The sequence below is a fragment of the Capricornis sumatraensis genome, chromosome 9 (assembly GCF_032405125.1).
Source record: "Capricornis sumatraensis isolate serow.1 chromosome 9, serow.2, whole genome shotgun sequence".
Taxonomy (NCBI): Eukaryota; Metazoa; Chordata; class Mammalia; order Artiodactyla; family Bovidae; genus Capricornis; species Capricornis sumatraensis.
In genome coordinates, this window is record NC_091077.1 from 56,324,815 (window position 1) to 56,344,172 (window position 19,358).

The following is a 19,358-nucleotide window of genomic DNA, read 5'->3' on the forward strand; positions in this document are numbered from 1 at the left end:
GCTGCCTCCCGCAGGCCCATTTCACGCATTTCCTTTTCTATCTCTCTGCTTCCCCTACATACTTTTTTTTTTTTTCTGGACATGCTGGGGAAAGCCTCACATAATAAGCTAGGAAAACTGGGTATGCTGTCATTTCATCTTCCACCTGGGGTTGTCACTTCCTCTTTGCTAAGTCTTCTCACTGAACAGCCCACCTGATTAGAAGACCTGTTCTCTCCTGTCCAGCCTTCAGTTGCCCAGTTTTTGGAACTCAGCAGCACTGTATGAAACATGCCAGATCTGTCAAAGGCAAGATGTTTCATAGATGCCTGGAAGCAGGGCAAAGAAGGCTGGCTGGGGTATATGATGCAAGATACAGGCAGATTATGATCCTGGGAGGCTGGAAACTCAAAGGAGACTTCAACCTTGTAGCCCTTTGATTTCAAAGAGTGGTGGCTGCAGCCTCCAACTGCTCTCCTAAAAGCCAGCTCGGTGGAAACTGTCCCTGGCAGCAAGCATGCACATTGTGCCCATCCTCTCGGGGCCTCAGGGAGCTACTTCCTGTCTGCCGTCTGTGATGTGATGATCTTTGTGAAATGCACGTGCACAGGGCCAGCTGGGACCTAAAGAGGCTGAAGAATTCAAACGTTCTGACGACCTAGGGGGTGGGGGTGGGGTGCTGGGAGGGAGCTCAAGTGGTACAGAAGCCACCCGCCAATGCAAGAAACATAAGACACGTGGGCTTGATTCCGGGGTCAGAAAGATCCCCTGGAGGAGGAAATGGCAACCCACTCCAGTATTCTTGCCTGGAAAATCCCACAGAGAGAGGAGCCTGGGGGACTACAGTCCATGGGGTCACAAAGAGACATGATTGAAGTGACTTAACATACATATACATACACATATGTATATGTATGTATGTACAGGTGGCACTAGTGGTAAAGAACCTGCCTGCCAACACAGGAGACATGAGACACAGGTTCGATCCCTAGGTGGGGAAGATTCCCTCAAGGAGGGCATGGCAACTCACTCCAGTATTCTTGCCTGGAGAATCCCCATGGACAGAGGAGCCTGGTGGGCTACAGAATCAGACACAACAAAGTATGTCACAAAGAATCAGACACAACAGAAGCAACAGCACACATGTACACATACACACACACACACACACACACCTATAGCTGATTCAGGCTATTGTATAGCAGAAACTAACAAAGCATTATAAAGCAATTATACTCTAAGAAAAAAGGATAAAAGCAGAAAAGCAAATATACTTTAATAAAAAAATTATTTTAAATTTAAAAATTATTTTAATTTAAAAATTATTAAATTAAAATTTTTAATTAAATTTAAATTTATATAAATATAAATTATATAAATAAATATTATATAAAAAATTTATTATTTATATAACAGAAATTATATAAATAAATATAAATTTAATTTAAAATTTAATTTTTAATTTTTTTAATTTTTATTTTTACTTTATTTTGCTTTACAATACTGTATTGGTTTTGCCATATATTGACATGAATCAGCCATGGGTGTACATGAGTTCTCAATCCTGAACCCCCTCCCACCTCCCACCCCATATCATCTCTCTGGATCATCCCCGTGCACCAGCCCCAAGCATCCTGTATCCTGTATCGAACATAGACTGGCGATAGTATACATGTTTCAGTGCCACTCTCCCAAATCATCCCACCCTCTCCCTCTCCCACAGAGTCTAAAAGTCCATTCTATACATCTGTGTCTCTTTTGCTGTCTAGCATAGAGGATTATCATTACCACTTTTCTAAATTCCATATATATGTGTTAGTATACTGTATTGATGTTTAAATTTTTAAGTTTCAAATTTATTTGAAAGGAATCAGAAACAAAATGTGTGGACACAGACCCAGAGACAGAATTGTGGGCTTGCAAATCCTTTGGAATTAATTGTACATATAGATATATCTTTTATATTAATTTAATTTAATTTTTAAATTAAAATTTAAAATTATTTTAAATTAAAAAAATAAAATAAAAATCACTACCCCTGTGTGTTTACTAAGTGTCAGATATTATTACCTCTTAAACCTTACACTATCATATCTACCCAGGATTTAATATGTTACACTCATTTTTTACAGAGGAAGATCAAGAAATGGATTATGCTCTTTAACTCCTTGTCCAGCGGATCAATTAGGAAAGTGTCTGTAAGGAATTGAAAACCCAACAGACAGTGGCTCACATAAGAGAGGAATTATTATCTTATATAAGAGTGTGACAGAGATAGGCAGCTCTGGCCATTGGTCTAATGATTCAAAAATGATCCCATCTCTGTTGATTCCAGAGATCTTCCTATAAGTTGCAGAATGATAGCTCCAGCTCTGGAAATGATATGTTCATTCAAAGTGGCTGAAAGACATCAAGGGACAAACGCCAGCACCTCTGTGATTTCTGTTAGGAAAACAATGTCTTCTCTGAACTTTCTGAAGTCTCCTCCCCATCCCCAGGAGTGCCTCACTGGTCAGAAATAAGTGACACAGCCATTCCCAGCTGCAACAGAAGCTGGAAGATCAATATTCCACTTTTCCAGGCTCTACCATGGGGGCAGGCAGGCGAATGATGCTGCTGATATGAAATGGGATGTTGGTGGTGGTGATTGTAGTGAGAAGCAGACAGCCTCAAGAGATATTTGGTGGTAAAAATCACCAGACAGAGCTTTCTGACTTCTCCCCCATGGGAGGGAGGAGTCGGGGATGAATCCTAATTTGGTACATACACTGAGACTGAGAGTCACAAAGGAAAAAAAGATTTTGGAAATGGGAAGTCATGAGGGCACTCTTGGACGTATTAAGGCTGAAGTGTCCTTGACAAAGAGGGAAGAGGGGAAATGAATTGGGAGACTGGAATTGTCATATATACACTATTGATACTATGTGTAAAATAGATAACGAATAATATCTGTTAGATATCTATTAGATAGCACAAGGAACTCCACTGCTCTGCGGTGATCTAAACAAGAAAGACTTTTAAAAAAAGAAGATATAGATATATATATGTATAGTTGATTCACTTTGCTGTAACAGCAGAAACTAATTTGACATTGTTAAAGCAACTAAACTCCAATAAAAATTAATCAAAAAAACAAAGACTGATATGTCCTTGAAACATTGAAATGGAGATGTTAGCAGTGAAATACAGAAAACTGTCTAGCTGGACACAGATTTAGATTTGTGGTTATCAATCACTTGGGAGTTCCCATGTTCCTTTATTGACACTACTGCTCTCTTGAATTCTCCACAGCAGTGGTCTGTACCTGGACAGGTACATATTTCCTCCAGGAGATACTTGGCAATGTCTGAAGACATTTTTGGTGTCACAATTGGGAGGCAGGGGGAAGGGGTAGTGCTGCTGGCCATCTAGCAGGTATAACCCAGGGGTTCTAGTAAACATTCTACAATGTACACAGTCTTCATACATTGATCAAGGTACAAAGATTTTTCCAGTCCAGGCTGTCAGTCATGCTGAGAAACCCTGCTCTATAACAACCTCACTTCTGACCTTAAGGCTTCCCTGGCCCACAGGCCTCTAAGTGTTTCATTTTTATCCTCATGAAAGTGAAAGTCACTCAGTCATGTCCAACTCTTTGTGACCCCATGGCCTTTATAGTCCATGGAATTCTCCGGGCCAGAATAATGGAGTGAGTAGACTTTCCCTTCCCCAGGGCATCTTCCCAACCCAGAGATCAAACCCAGGTCTCCCACATTGCAGGTGGATTCTTTACCTGCTGAGCCACCAGGAAAGCAAAAGCACTTCTTGGCAGCAGTGGGACATGAATCCATGTCCCCCAAAGAGACTGGAGCCTTAATGCAGTGCCTTAGACCGCTCAGCCTCACTACCTGGTACTCCCTCAAATCTCTAATGTTACTATCAGCTTTAAATTGCTTTCTAGAACCAGTTCCTAGTAGAAAGACTCATCTGGAGGTTATGCATGCAGATGAGTTACTACCACTGACTTAAGTTATGTTGAAAGTCATCCATGGAAACAAGAGCCTGACATGGTGTATAATTCACAATTCAAGAGTTTCCCAAACATCAAGATCATAGAAAGAGTTCTAATAAATTAATTCAATCATCATTCTTAAGACACTGAATCTAACAGGCTTTTGAATGTGTTGAAGGTAATCCTTCAGTTCAGTCTCTCAGTCGTGTCCAACTCTTTGTGACCCTGTGAATCGCATGCCAGGCCTCCCTGTCCATCACCAACTCCCAGAGTTCACTCAGACTCACGTCCATCAAGCCAGTGATGCCATCCAGCCATCTCACCCTCTGTCGTCCTCTTCTCCTTGTGCCCCCAATCCGTCCTGGCATCAGAGTATTTTCCAATGAGTCAACTCTTCACATCAGGTGGCCAAAGTATTGGAGTTTCAGCTTCAGCATCAGCATCAGTCTTTCCAATGAACACCCAGGACTGATCTCCTTTAGAATGGACTGGTTGGATCTCCTTGCAGTCCAAGGGACTCTCAAGAGTCTTCTCCAACACCACACTTCAAAAGCATCAATTCTTTGGCGCTCAGCTGTCTTCACAGTCCAGCTCTCACATCCATACATGACCACTGGAAAAACCATAGCCTTGACTAGACAGACCTTTGTTGGCAAAGTAATGTCTCTGCTTTTTAATATGCTATCTAGGTTGGTCATAGGACAATGTAAAAAGAATTGCTATTTCAGACACAATGTTTTGCTCTGAGAAGTAACCTAGATTATTGAGAAACCTAAATTGCTGATTACTAGTAACCTCAAATACTAACCATAGATTTATAATAGGAAATCTGTGGCTATTTGAAACACATCCCTGTTTTGGAAGTTAGTGTGATGGGTAGCCACGTAACCCATAAACCACTACTTGTTTTCCTTCTGATGGTCACATTCTTGCACTTTCCTGATTACCCACTTAAAAATGTTAACTTGCTTTTCCTATAAAAGCCACATAGTTGCTTACAATGAGGCTTTATTAACCATATGAATTTCAGAGACACACTCTCAGGATAAACTGACTGAGTAGGAACTCTTTTTAGCAGGAATCTAATCGAGCCTACATATAACTCTTAAGAGCTTATTTAAAAGTTCGGTTACACATCTGAATTCACAGGCTCTGATCCAATGATGTGGAGAGCAGCAGACCATTAAAATTAATTGAATGTGCTGAATCATTTCGAGATTGATTTCTTTTGCATTACAAAAAAATAAGAGGTGCTAGGTTAGCCTCTGCCCTGAAGAATTAGTCTAAAATTACAATCAAAACATCTCAAATGAAATTGTTGTAAAACTCACTAAGATAGATAGATAGATAGATAGATAATCGCTTCCAAATCATGCTTATGCCCCTTATAATTTAAATACTGAGTTACTCTCACTTAGAGGTAACTTAAATCTCAACAAAGAGTGATAAGTGTGAGTTCCAACCCATCTGAGTGCCTGTTGAGCTACTGGAGTATTTCATCTGTGTGAAGCCATCATTTAAGCAAGACTTTTTTTTTTTTCCTTTTAGGAGTAGAAAATATCTGAAGAGGAAAAGTGTTTTCCCCAAACCTAAACTGTATTATTTTAGTGCATTTTGCATTCTTATTTACTGCTGGCATACAGGACAGAAAACTCAAGTGGCCATTTGCTGCACAGCCTACTCAGCAGACAGAAGGAACGTTTAAGGCCTTTCATCCCATATGTCCAAAATGATTTTCAAAAGCAGCCATTTCAGTGTCTCCTGGACTAATTGTAAAGGTGGTAAAAGAAGGAAATATTTCTATGAAAAGCATCCACAAGAAAGAAGTAAAATGAAAAGCTTGAACCCTTGCACTTGCCACTTCCACCCTGGAGGACCTCTCGACCTTGCCTTGTACCCCACCCCTGCTCTTCCCAGACACGTGGGTCTTCTTCAGGTCCTCAAACACACAGCGCTTCACATCACCTGCTCACCTGCAGTTTCCATCATGCATCCTCTTTTCCTTTGCCCCCTCTGCATCCAACCAGCATCCCTTCACCCACTGTATTCCTTTCTTGGGAACTTTCTCCACAATCTCACAGCAGACCTCCATTAGCACATTAGCTTCCCATGATATAATGCATGCATAATTAATTAATTAATAATAGAAATATATTTTAATATCTTTCTCCCCCTGGAAATGGAAGCTGCAAGAACACAAGGATGGTTCACTTTCTGTTATCATTTTATTCCCAGAAACTAACACAATGTCTGAAACATAGTACTCCATCCATGCTGAATCAGTTCAGCTCAATCGCTGAGTCGTGTCCAACTCTTTGCAACCCCATGGACTGCAGCATGCCAGGCTTCCCCGTCCATCACCAACTCCCAGGGTTTACTCAAACTCATGTCCATAGAGTCAGTGATGCCATCCAACCATCTCATCCTCTGTCATCCCCTTCTCCTCCTGCCTTCAATATCTGCTAGCATCAGGGTCTTTTCAAATGAGTCAGCTCTTCACATCAGGTGACCAAAATATTTGAGCTTCAGCTTCAGTATCAGTCCTTCCAGTGATTATTCAGGACTGATTTCCTTTATGACTGACTGGTTGGATCTCCTTGCAGTCCAAGGGACTCTCAAGAGTCTTCTCCAACACCACGGTTCAAAAGCATCAATTCTTTGGTGCTAAGCTCTCTTTATAGTCCAACTCTCACATCCATACTTGACTATTGGAAAAACCACAGCTTTGACTAGACAGACCTTTGTTGGCCAAGTAATGTCTCTGCTTTTTATATGCTGTCTAGGTTGGTCATAGCTTTTCTTCCAAGGAGAAAGTGTCTTTTAATTTCATGGCTGCAGCCACCATTTGCAGTGATTTGGGGGCCAAAAAAATAAAATCTGTCACCATTTACACTGTATCCCCATCTATTTGTCATGAAGTGATGATGGGGCCAGATGCCATGATCTTATTTTTCTGAATGTTGGACTTTAAGCCAACTTTTTAACTCTCTTCTTTCACTTTCATCAAGAGGCTCTTTAGTTCTTCTTCTCTTTATGCCATTAGGGTAGTGTCATCTGCATATCTGAGGTGATTGATATTTCTCCCAGCAATCTTGATTCCAGCTTGTGCTTCATCCAGTCCAGCATTTCTCATGATGTACTCTGCATAGAAGTTAAATAAGCAGGGTGACAATATACCGCCTTGATGTACCCTTTTCCCAACTTGGAATCAGTCTGTTGTTCCATGTCCAGTTCTAACTATTGCTTTTTGACCTGCATACAGATTTCTTAGGAGGCAGGTCAGGTGATCTGGTATTCCCATCTCTTTAAGAATTTTCAACAATTTGTTGTGATCCACTCAGTCAAAGGCTTTGGCATAGTCAATAAACCAGTAGTAGGTATTTTTCTGGAACTCTCTTGCTTTGTCCATGAGAGTTGTTTTGCTTGTCTCTTGTCTTTGTGATGATCCAGTGGATGTTGCCTGGAGGAGGGCATGGCAACCTACTCCAGTATTCTTGCCTGGAGAATCCCATTGACAGAGGAGCCTGGTGGGCTAGTCCATGAAACAGCAAAGGGTTGGACATTACTGAAACGACTTAGCACACACGCACGCAATGGATGTTGGCAATTTGATCTCTGGTTCCTCTGCCTTTTCTAAATCCACCTTGAACATCTGGAAGTTCATAGTTCATGTACTGTTGAAGACTGGCTTGGAGAATTCTGAGCATTATTTTACTAGTATGTGAGATAAGTATAATTGTGCAATAGTTTGAACATTCTTTGGCATTGCCTTTCTTTGGGATTGAAGTGAAAACTGACCTTTTCCAGTCCTGTGGCCACTGCTGAGTTTTCCAAATTTGCTGGTGTATTGAGTGCAGCACTTTCACAGCATCATCTTTTAGGATTTGAAATAGTTCAACTGGAATTCCATCATCTCCACTAGCTTTGTTCATAGAGATGCTTCCTAAGGTCCACTTGACTTTGCATTTCAGGATGTCTGGCTCTAGGTAAGTGATCACACCGTTGTGGTTATCTGGGTCATGAAGATCTTTTTTTGTATATTCTTCTGGGTATTCTTGCCACCTCTTCTTAATATCTTCTGCTTCTGTTAAGTCCATACCATTTCTGTCCTTTATTGTGCCCATCTTTGCTTGAAATGTTCCCTTGGCATCTCTAATTTTCTTGAAGAGATCTCTAGTTTTTCCCATTCTATTGTTTTCCTCTATTTCTTTGCATTTATCACTGAGGAAGGCTTTCTTATCTCTTTCTTTCTATTCTTTGGATGCTGAATAAATGTATACAAATACAAACTGTTCTATGAATCATTACCATGCCCCCACCTCATTCATTCCTTTCTTCTCATGTGTATAGATATATAATCGAGCATAGTTTGGTTCCATTTGAGAGTTTGGCAAAAGAGTCTCCGAGATATTTCCCACGGGGTATAATTAGCTAATGTGCCTATAGATCCTAAGATGACAGGGAGGAAACAAATCTGAAGCCTTCACGGATAAAAACCGTGTTTAATTCACAGAAATTAAAGATGAGAAAAGTCAGTTAGTTAATCCCAGGCCGGGGAGAAAGAAGAATTGCCGGCTGCAGAGATTCAAGTCATTCTTTTGTGGCATGTTTAAATGTCCCAACCATTTATTTATAATTAGGCACAGTGGGGAGCTAAAATGAACTTTCCTGTATAAAGCTTTGCCAGCATTTCTGCAAAATATTGGCACAGCCTCTTGCAAACTCTCAGCTATTGCCTATCACACAGCCACTCTACATAGGGACCGTCTGCTCACATTCCGACAGGGACCAGTTAATGCCAGCGAAGCTGCTGGGGAGGGGCCCCTGCGGCACACAGGTGCACCCAAACCTGGTCTGAAGGAGAAAATTCAGAGTTAGCTATAGTCTACTGAAGCCAAGTTAAAAACAGGAGCCGTGTGTGATATGGTTTTAAAATCTCCGTATTTTTAAATGAGAGCCACTTTTATTTTTTTGTTTCTTTTTTTTTTTTGTTTTGTTTTTTTAAAAAGCAATTTATCACATCCATAGAACTGTTGCTGTTGTTCAGTTGCCCAGTCATGTCAGACTCTGCGACCCCATGGACAGCGGCATGCCAGGCCTTTCTGTTCCTCACTCTCTCCCAAAGTTTTGTGTAAGTTCATATCCATTGCATCAGTGAAGCCATCCAACCATCTCATCCTGATGCCCTCTTCATCTTCTGCCCTCATTTTTACCCAGCATCAGACACTTTTCCAGTGGGTCGGCTATTCACATCCGATGACCAAAATACTGGAGCTTCAGCTTTAGCATCAGTCTTTCCAACGAGTATTCAGGGTTGGCTTCCCTTAAGACTGACTGGCTTGATCTCCCTGCTGTCCAAGGGACTCTCAGGAATAGCTTTATTATTTATCCATAGAATACCTTTATTATTATTTTTTTTTTTGCTAAGTATTATAGTTCGTTGTTAAGCTCTGGATTCATTCTTTGGGGGCGTATATTCTCTAGCAGTTCTTTCAGCTTTCAGAGAGGATCTACTGGGTTATTAAAACTCTGATTTCTTGGATATTTGGGGGGAAAAAAGTCTAATTTCATCCTCACATTTCAATGATATTATGACTGAACATAGAAATTTCGATTTAGACTTCTTTTCCTTTAGCAAACTAAAAACATTGTCCAATATCTTTTTTCCTCCAGTATTACTGATGACACATCTAAAGTCAAATATGATTAGAACTAATTTGAACAGTCTTTTTCTCACCTTCTCTGGAGGAGACCACTTTTACAATCATTGTACAGGCCACACAAAACATATCTCTGAAAAGGATACACTGAGGACCACCTGTTTGCTACTTCTGCTTCCCAGCCTCTATCTTTGTTCTTCCAGGACCAGGAAGTGGCCAGGGTGCGAGATGCTGCCTGCAGTGGACCCAGGTACTGTGGAGGGCAGAGCCTACGCTGTGGTCACAACCAGCTGACATCTTCTTGGCCCAAAATTCAAAGAAAACTTCTCTACTACCCCATTACCAACATCTTCTCAATCTTCACTCCCTCCCCAATCCAGACTGTGGACATACAGTCTGAATTTATGATATGGATGAATGGCAGAGGTTTTAACCACACAAACGTGCCCCAACTGAAGAAAACGTCAGCCTCATTCAACTTGTTTCCTTTCCCAGTACAGCCTGTCTTTCTACCAGTGAAAGAAAATCATCATACTGTTTTCCTTTCTTTTACTCATTCAAATGAGTTGAGACATTTTAAAAAGAATAACAAACACACACACACACACAGAATAAGACATGTACTTATCACCAAGAAGTAAAAACTGTTTAAAGGTTGCCATATTTGCTTCAAGTCTTTTCATTAAGTAAAAGAAATATTATAAATGAAAGTAAAATTCCTTTGACTCAGTTACCAGTCCTATATCATCTTTTCCTTTCCTCAAGACCATGTCTTTGAACTATGACCTACCTGGTTCCTTTTTGCATTTTTACATGCATATATTTATATCAAACAGCACCTATATTACATTATTTTAGGGATTTAAATTAGCACAAATGTCATCATACTGCATGCATCATTCTATGATATGTTTTTCTCATCATCTATGTATGTAAAATCTATCTATAGACAGAGACACACGCACAGAGAGAGGAGATGAAAGACAGAGAGAGAAACAGGTTTTATTCCTTTTAACTTCTGTATATTCATGTGAATAATTCTCATTTTATTGTTTTTCTTTCTCAAATTGTGGCATGTATACCAGAACACAATGCAGAATTTTCCCCTAAAACTATCACTTTACAAAAGAATTACTCATCTGTGAAACTTAACAGTTTCTCATGTTATGGTACAATCTTCCCATTACTTTAGCTCAAACCACACAGCATTATTGAGGAAGGCAGACTATTCCAGAAATAAGCATGCAATGTGGACTCTGGATGCTTATGGAAGTCACTTAATGGAATATACTTAAAAGAAAAGGATAAAAGGGGGGAAGAGGAGGGGGAGGAGGAGGGAAGGAGACAATGGGAGGAGGAAGGGAGGAAAGTAGAAAAAATTTAACATAGATCAGGTAATAACTTGCGAGTATAAGACCTTACAATTGCAAGTGTTGTGTGCCCTTACACATAAACCCTCCCAAGATTCACTTTAAATCAATACAGTAATTGGTTATTCTGGAGAGAACAAATATGAAACTGCAGGCCAAATGAACAAGACAATGGCTCTAATATTAAAGCACGAAGATTCTTGCAGTGGAGAAACGTTTTCCAAAGAAAACATCACTGATTCTTAAACTGCTGGGTGTGATACACCGTGGGACACTATTTCTATTATTCAAAAAGCAGTTCTCTGCTGGTGAGAAAGAACTCTGATTATGAAGGCATATAGGAGACATTTAAGTCAAATCATTTTCTGAAATCTGCAGTTTTGACCCCAAACCTCTCTTTTAATTTTCTCATTGAAAAAATGGGAAGAAGTCACTGTATTTCTGGAATTGCAGGCATATGACAAACTGTTTATAATTTTTCTTTATTAAAAATACTGTAGCCACGAACATCTTGGAACATGTTTCCTCCTGCACATGGCCAGTAATAAGAAGTTCTCTGGCGTATATGCCTAGAAGGAAAACTGGCATATTACCTTCTCACTCTGTAATGTCTTTAGAATCCTATGCTGCTTCTCAAAATATGTTTTGTTTTCCAGGGGTCAAAGAGCCACTGAGAACCAGGCTGAAATCCCAGGGCAGATCCTCAGAAGTCACTCTAACAAGGGAGCCCTTTGCAGCTCCACTCTGTGCCCTGTGAGATAATCTTCCCCAGCTGAGGCCCGCCCCACTGGTTGTGAATTGGGGACCAGCCAAAGTCTCTGTCTCAAAGTGACATTCACAGGAATGGGTCACAGGTCAGCCACAGAGGCTCTGCTATTTACCCATGGTCCATGTCTGCAGAGCGGGCATCCATGCTCGTTATTATGCAGTTCAGATCCAAGAACAAGCATCAGGGTATGGCCTCTGGGCCCTCGAAGCCAAGCGCTTGAAGGTCTCGTCCATTTCCCAAGCACAGGGAGGCCTTGAGAGGAAATGAGGCTCTGGATGAAGTTAAGTGCTCCCCTTATTAAGCTAAAGATGAAACCAACTGGGGATTTGCAAGAGAAGCTATCAGTAACATGAAGAAGCAGCAGATTCAGAAGTAAAGCAAAGAGAAGCAATGTGGCTGAATTCTCCACATGGTGACTCTTCAGGTTTGCTAAAGTGCAGCTAAACTGCAAGCTGACATATATTGAAGTCCCACTAACTTCATCCAGTTCATCAGGAAGGGGCTAAACACACATACAATTAGATCCCCTGGAAAAAGCCTGACATCAAGATTTCTGCAATATATCAGAACTAAGGGGCCATTCAGGGATACAGTCGTGGAATTTGAGCAGCAGTTCTGCTCCTGGACTGCTGTGGGGCAAGTTACTCAACCACTGAGCCTCAGTTTCCTCCTCTATAAAATGAGAATGACCATCCCTGCCTCATGGGGTTATTGTGAATGTCAATACTTCTACCAATGATATCAGTCATTGGACATTTATTATTCTGGGTTACTGGGCTATGTCATTTCATTCATCTGTCACAGGGAAGGTGTCAATATTATTTCATGGTCACTTTGCAAATGAAGGAATTCAGACTTAGGCTAAGTAACCTGCCCAATGTTGATAGTCGGTGAGTGGCCCAACTTAAATATTTGGCCAATTTCAGATCCCCCTTTTTTTAAAATTTTTTAATAAAAGCTTTATGTATTTAAGGTGCAAACATGATGTTGTGATATACATAGTGAAAGATTACTACAATTGATCTAATTAAAATATCTCCTCACATAGTTACCTTTTTTGTGTGTGATGACATCCAAGGACCGCTCCCTTAGCAAATTTCCAGTATTCAATATAGCACTAATAACTATAGTCTCCACGCTGTACATTGTTTCTCAACTTATTCATCCCATGTAACTTTGTACATTTGACAATTTCCCCAATTGCCCCACATTTCCACCCCTGATAACCACTATTCCACTGTGCTTTTATGTATTCAACTTTTTGAAGATTCCATGTATAAGGGAGATGATGCAACTCTTTCCATTTCTGTGTCTGGCTTATTTCACTCAGCATAATGTCCTCCGGGTTCGTCCACACTGATGCAAATGCAAAGCCCTCTTTTTACCATGGCAGACCATCTTGCGCAGCTGTATTTAAATAAACCAGTTTGATGCTGGCTATAGCGAGTGGCTCTTGTTTACCATAGAAATTTTTTCTGACAGAATATTCCATGACTTGGCCTTCTTGATCCCTGACTCCTTCTGCTTATCTGTGGTCTACTGTGGCACCATCCAAGAACATAGGGCCTTGCGATTTACATGAATCAAGGGAGCACAAGCTACTTAAACAGATTCTTAGAGTGCTACAGTCTTGATCTGAAGGTTTCCCAGGATTTCAAAATGACTGTGATCCTACAGTAAAACGTTTTAGGAAAGGTCAATAGATTCAATTCTGTAGAAAAACAAGGACAATTGCTATTATTTTGAAAATCATTTACTCGACTTGGTCAAATATTAATGATTTACCAAGTAATTGCTCTATACAGGGCTTGCCTGGTGGCTCAGATGATAAAGAATCTGTCTGCAATGCAGGAGATCTGGGTTCAATCCCTGGGTCAGGAAGATTCCCCTGGAGGACAGAATGGCTATCCCACTCCAGTATTCTTGCCTGGAAAATCCCATGGACAGAGGGGCCTGGCAAGCTACAGTCCATGGGGTTGTAAATAGTCAGACGCGACTTAGCGACTAACACGTTCACTACTTTGCACTTTATATAGAGCTATCTCCTAGGTGCAATGTAGACTCCCAGAGGGCAATCTCTGGGAAAATTTGACTGAACACATACTACCTCAAGAGTGGGAAAAATTAGAAGTCCCAAATGATACTGGCTTTTTAAAATTTCCAAATGATGTGTAGTTGAGGGGTTTTCCCACCTGAAATCTCTAGGCGGTTGATTCCCTGCATCTCCCCGTTTTACAAACTCTGCCAGCACAAGAGGGAAAGGCCATTATGAAGTCTCTTGTTTTCAGGCATGATTGCAGTCTCCAAATCAGGTCAGCAGTTGCCCCCTGAGACTGTCTGACTCTCTCTCTCTCTCTAACCCAGCGCTTCTTCCCTCAAGCAAAAATGAAGCTTTATTCAAAGACTCGAAGGATTCAGTTTACTCTCAATGATTGAAGAATGAGGATGAGAGTATTAAAAAAAAAGAAAAAAGCCTGTAAGAAATCGATTGTTTCTATTGGGGTTTGGAAAAAGTATGGGGCTTGCATTTAAAGGTGGATTTGCCTAACATACTGAAAAATGACTTGAGGTCAAACAATAGAGTTTTCTGAAAAGAATGAACACTGAAGCAACTGAAGACCTCATCTATTTTCTCTCCCTTCTTGGCTTACTTCGTCCACTCATCTCTTCTAAGCACCTACCCTGTGGAAGGCGCTAGGAATCTAAAGTTTCAAAACACAGTCCCCAGTAGGCTAACACTCACCAGACAGTGTGACTAGTGCAATGCCAGAGAGAAGCACGGAGTGACAGTTTAGTTATAAAAGTCACTAGCTTTTGAGCTCCTCTCCATATGAAGCCCTGGGCCTCACTGTGTTATTTTTTTTAACTATTAAAATCCAACAGAGTCCTTTTTTGTCACAAATATGAAAGTTGAGATTTAGGAGAAGTGACTCATCCAGAATTACACATTTACTAACGGTAAGGATGGAATTTAAGTCGAGGTCAACAAAATCCCAAAACCTGCTTTCTTAATTACTCTGTAATGTTATTAAGAAAGCACAGTGAAAGGGCACAAAAACTGCAACCCAGGAAGTCTTCATGGAGAAAGCAGCATCCTAAGTCTGAAGGGTGTAAGGAATAGTCCAGGGGTAAGAGATGGCAAATGCCTTCTGAGATCAAATCTGGACCTGGCCAGGCTGAAGAGCAAGCTGGCGCCAGGGCCAGGAAGAGCCCAGTGTCAAGGCTAAGAAGATGGAGCTGGGCCTATGAAGCCATGGGAAGCCACTGAATGATTTTAAGCAAAGGAATTGCACACCTAGATTTTTTAAAAATATTCTATATGTTTTATTTTTTCTTGCTTTAAATTCAACAAAGTTAGGTTGTTATAATCAAGTTTTAATATACATTGTATTTGTGAATAGTAATGTCAAATTAGGTAACTTTTTTGTATCAGTATAGTTAACTTTTTATTCATTTAATTTTAGAGAAATTTAACTCTGCCAAGAGCAACTGAAATTGTTGACAAAAATTCTTTAAGGAATATCTAGATTCAAATACAAACTGTGAATTTTGCCTATCATGTTCAAACTCTATAATGAGGTTCCATAGCTTATTATTATTAGAGAAAATAGTACAATAATTTTATTTCATCACATAAATTGATACCATTCATATTGCTATTTTCACCATTTCTTTTTTTAACCAAAGTATAGTTGATATATATACATTAGGTAAGTCACAGATGTACAATACAGTGATTTACAATATTTAAAGGTTATACTCCACTTATAGTTACTATAAAATAATGGTTATATTTCCTGTGTTGTACAATATGTCCTTGTAGCTTATTTTGTAGCTAATAATTTGTACCTTGTAATCCCCTACCCCTATATTGCCCTCACCCCACTGGTAACCACTAGTTTCTTCTCTGTATCTGTAAGTCTGCTTCTTCTCTGTTGTATTCACTGGTTTATACACGGAAGCCATCAACAAAATGAAAAGACAACCTACAGAATTGGAGAGAGTATTTCAAATGGTATGATCAATAAGGAATTAATATCTAAAATATATAAACAACTCCTACAATTAAATATCAAAAAACCAAACAAACCAATTAAAAAGTGGGCAGAAGACTTGAATAGACACTTTTCCAAAAAGGGAATGCAGACGGTCAACAGTCACATGAAAAAGGTGTCTAACAATGCTTGTCACCAGGGAAATGCAAATCACACTTTCAAAACGGCTGTCTTCAAAGAGGGCAAAAATAACAAGTGTTGGCAAGGATGTGGAGAAAAAAGAAGCCTCTTACATTGTTGGTGGGAATGAAAATTGGTGCTGTCACTGCATAAAACAGTGTAGAAGTTTCTCAAAACTCTAACCTTATGACCTACCAATCCTACTCTTGGCTACATATCCAAAAACAAAGGTAAACAAAACACTAATTTGAAAAGATACATGCACCCCAACATTCAGAGCAGCATTATTTTCAATTGCCAAGATATGGAAGGAACTTGACTGTTCAGCAACAAATGAATGGACTAAGAAAATGTGGTTTATACATACACATGATGGAATATTACTCAGCCATAAAAAAGAACAAAACTTTGCCATTTGCAGCAACGTGAATGAACTTGGAGGGTATTAATCTAAGTGAAATGTCAGACAGAGAAAGACAAATACTATATAATATCACATATAGAACCTAAAATATACAACAAACTGGTGAATTTTGCTTTTATAAAGATCACTCTGGCTGCACTGTGAAAATGTATCAGAAAGTGGTGACACTGAATCATGAGAGATATATTGAGCTAATAACAATCCCAGTGATAATAGCAGATAGTGGTCAATGTTACAGTGACTCGAAGGAAAGGATGAGGGCCTGCAAAGGCTATGTAGAGAGCAATGGTCATACAGCTAGTAAATGATGGGTTTAGGAAAGATGACTTCTCTTATTTGAAGAATAACATTTTCTTATTTGGAAACATCTTTACTAATTTTTGCAGTGTGCTACTATATAGGAATAACTAACCAAAAGCCAACTGAGATTATCATATTCATTAATAACTCTTTAAATATGAAATAATTGTTTTGTTCAATAATCCTGAAAAAAATGGCAAGGGAAAAAAAAGATATCTCAGATTCATTTAATAAGGACAGAATAACACATAAATTCTTTTACTATAAAATAAGCTAGACAGGGAAGAAAATTTCTATTGCTATAAAAGAGTAATACAAGAGATCCTCGTGACAGCATTGTTCTATACTTTTATTGTGCTGGTGGTTATGCAAAAACACACATGATAAAGCTGCAAAGAACTAAATTCACACACACACACAAGTGAATACGTGTAAAGTGGGTGAAATCTAAATAAGACTAGTAGATTGCATCAACATCAATTTCCTGGTTGTCATATTGTACTAAAGTTATGCAAGATGTTGCTATAGAGGGAAACTGAATGAAATTTATATAGGATCCCTGTATATCATTTTCTACTACTCAGTGTGAACCTACAATTGTCTCAAAACAAAATATTATTTGAATAGTCAGTGGTTCTCAATTTATTGTGAGTTACAGGGTTAATCCTGCAAAACCTATAGATTCTTTTTCCACAAAATACAGGTAAAAAATTTTCATACAGTTTTATAACATTCATTAAGCCCCTGAAATTCCTCTGGATTTCTATATTTTGCCATTATACAACTCCAGACAGACACCAAGAAAATTGACACTTAGCCATTCCAAGGACAGTGCTGTATTAAGAGCTTTCACTCCAGAGCAAGACTGGGTTCACATCCTGACTCTAACAGTTCCAGAACTCTATTACTGACTTGAACAAATTGTTTAACCTCTCTGTGTCTCAGTTTCCTAATCAGTAAGATGTAATTTATCATTTTACATATGCTTAGTAACTAAGTTAGTTAATATAGTAAAACACTCAGAAGAGTACCATACACTTAATAACAGTTAACATTTCTGTTCAGTTCAATTCACTTCAGAAAAGCTGAATTTGATTTTGCTCCCAGAGTATCCTCAGCATTTATTGCAATCCAAGGCTCACAATAAATACTCAACAACTATTTGTTGAATGACTGAATAAATAAATGTATGAATAAACCTATAATGACAGAACCTACAGATATGCAAGACTTTATAAAGAAAGCTGTTCACCCAACAGAGGGCAGGTTTTCTTCCCTATCATCAGTTCACAAGAGAGAACGATAACACCCAAAAAGATCCTGTACTCCATCTAGTATTTCCATACCTGTCATCTCAAGTCTTTTTCACAGTAAAAGGTATTCTAATTCTCTCTTTGTAAGTTGCACTGGAATACATGAAAAATAATAGAACCATAGACAATCAAAATGCCATTCTGCTTTGGGCCATACCCTTTCATTCCAAACTACACATAAACACACATATGCATAAGCACTCTAGCTCACACACAAAAGAACCCAAAAAAGAAAATTAAATTTCCCTAAGTTTTTTTCAAGATATAGATGCACATCTCATCAATGGTTATTCGTCTTCCTACTGTACTGATTCTCAAGGAAGTAAACGGTATTTAATGAGAAAAAAAGAGCAACTTAGAAAAAATCGAGCCTACCATCAAGCACCCCTCCATCTCCCAATTCCACCCCTAATCTTTCTAGACACTTTGCTCAGTCTCTCCTTCAGTTTTCCCTGCTAAGGCATGTTAGCAGAAAGGGCCCCTAGTTGGATTAATTGGATCAACGCTGAAGTTTTCATTTGTTTTGTGAATTTAACAAATTAATCTGGCATATAATGAAATATTGTGAAACAGTTTCAAAATGGATATTGCAAATACTGCCTTGTTCAATTACTGTCAAAATGTGCATACAGGAAAAATATGAAAATCTGAACATATAATTGCAGACGTAATTACCACTCTGTGCTAACCAGAGGCAATCATACGGAATTTGTCAAAGCATTTAAACTAGTTATAAAGTCTGTATAATTCCAAGAAATGGGAATACATAAATGAACACTAAACAGACTAATTCAGTCTTTCTAATTTTCCTTGAGTTGGGAAGATTGTACAAGAAACAGTGGTTAACCAGAGATGGGGGGCAGGGATGGGGGTAAGGGAAATGAGGAGACGTTGATTAAAGAGTACAAATTTGTGGCTGCATAGTATGAATAAGTTGTAGAGATTCAACATGCACCATGGTGACTACAATTAGTTATACAGTATTATATACTTGAAATTTACCAAAAGAGTAGATCTTAAGTATTGTCACCATATACACACAAGAAATAGTATTAACGAGAAAAACTCCTAGACTTTACTCTTCTTAACTAAATGATCATCCCCAAAATTAACATGTATAATTAACTGCATTGCATTCAACGGGCCTGGTTTAGGTCCTAGCTCCAGCTCTATGGCCTTGGGTCTCTCTGAGTCTCACTTTTCTTAGCTTTAAGGAGGCGTTGAAAACAACTATTTCACAATAGTTCTGTGTGTGTGATAATGACAATAATAGTAACAACAACAGACATAGATGAGCAGTCAGGAGCTGGCCTCACAAACATCACTGTGATGAGACAGCTCTGAAGGGACAGACCAGACGTCCGGGCGGGTGGAGGT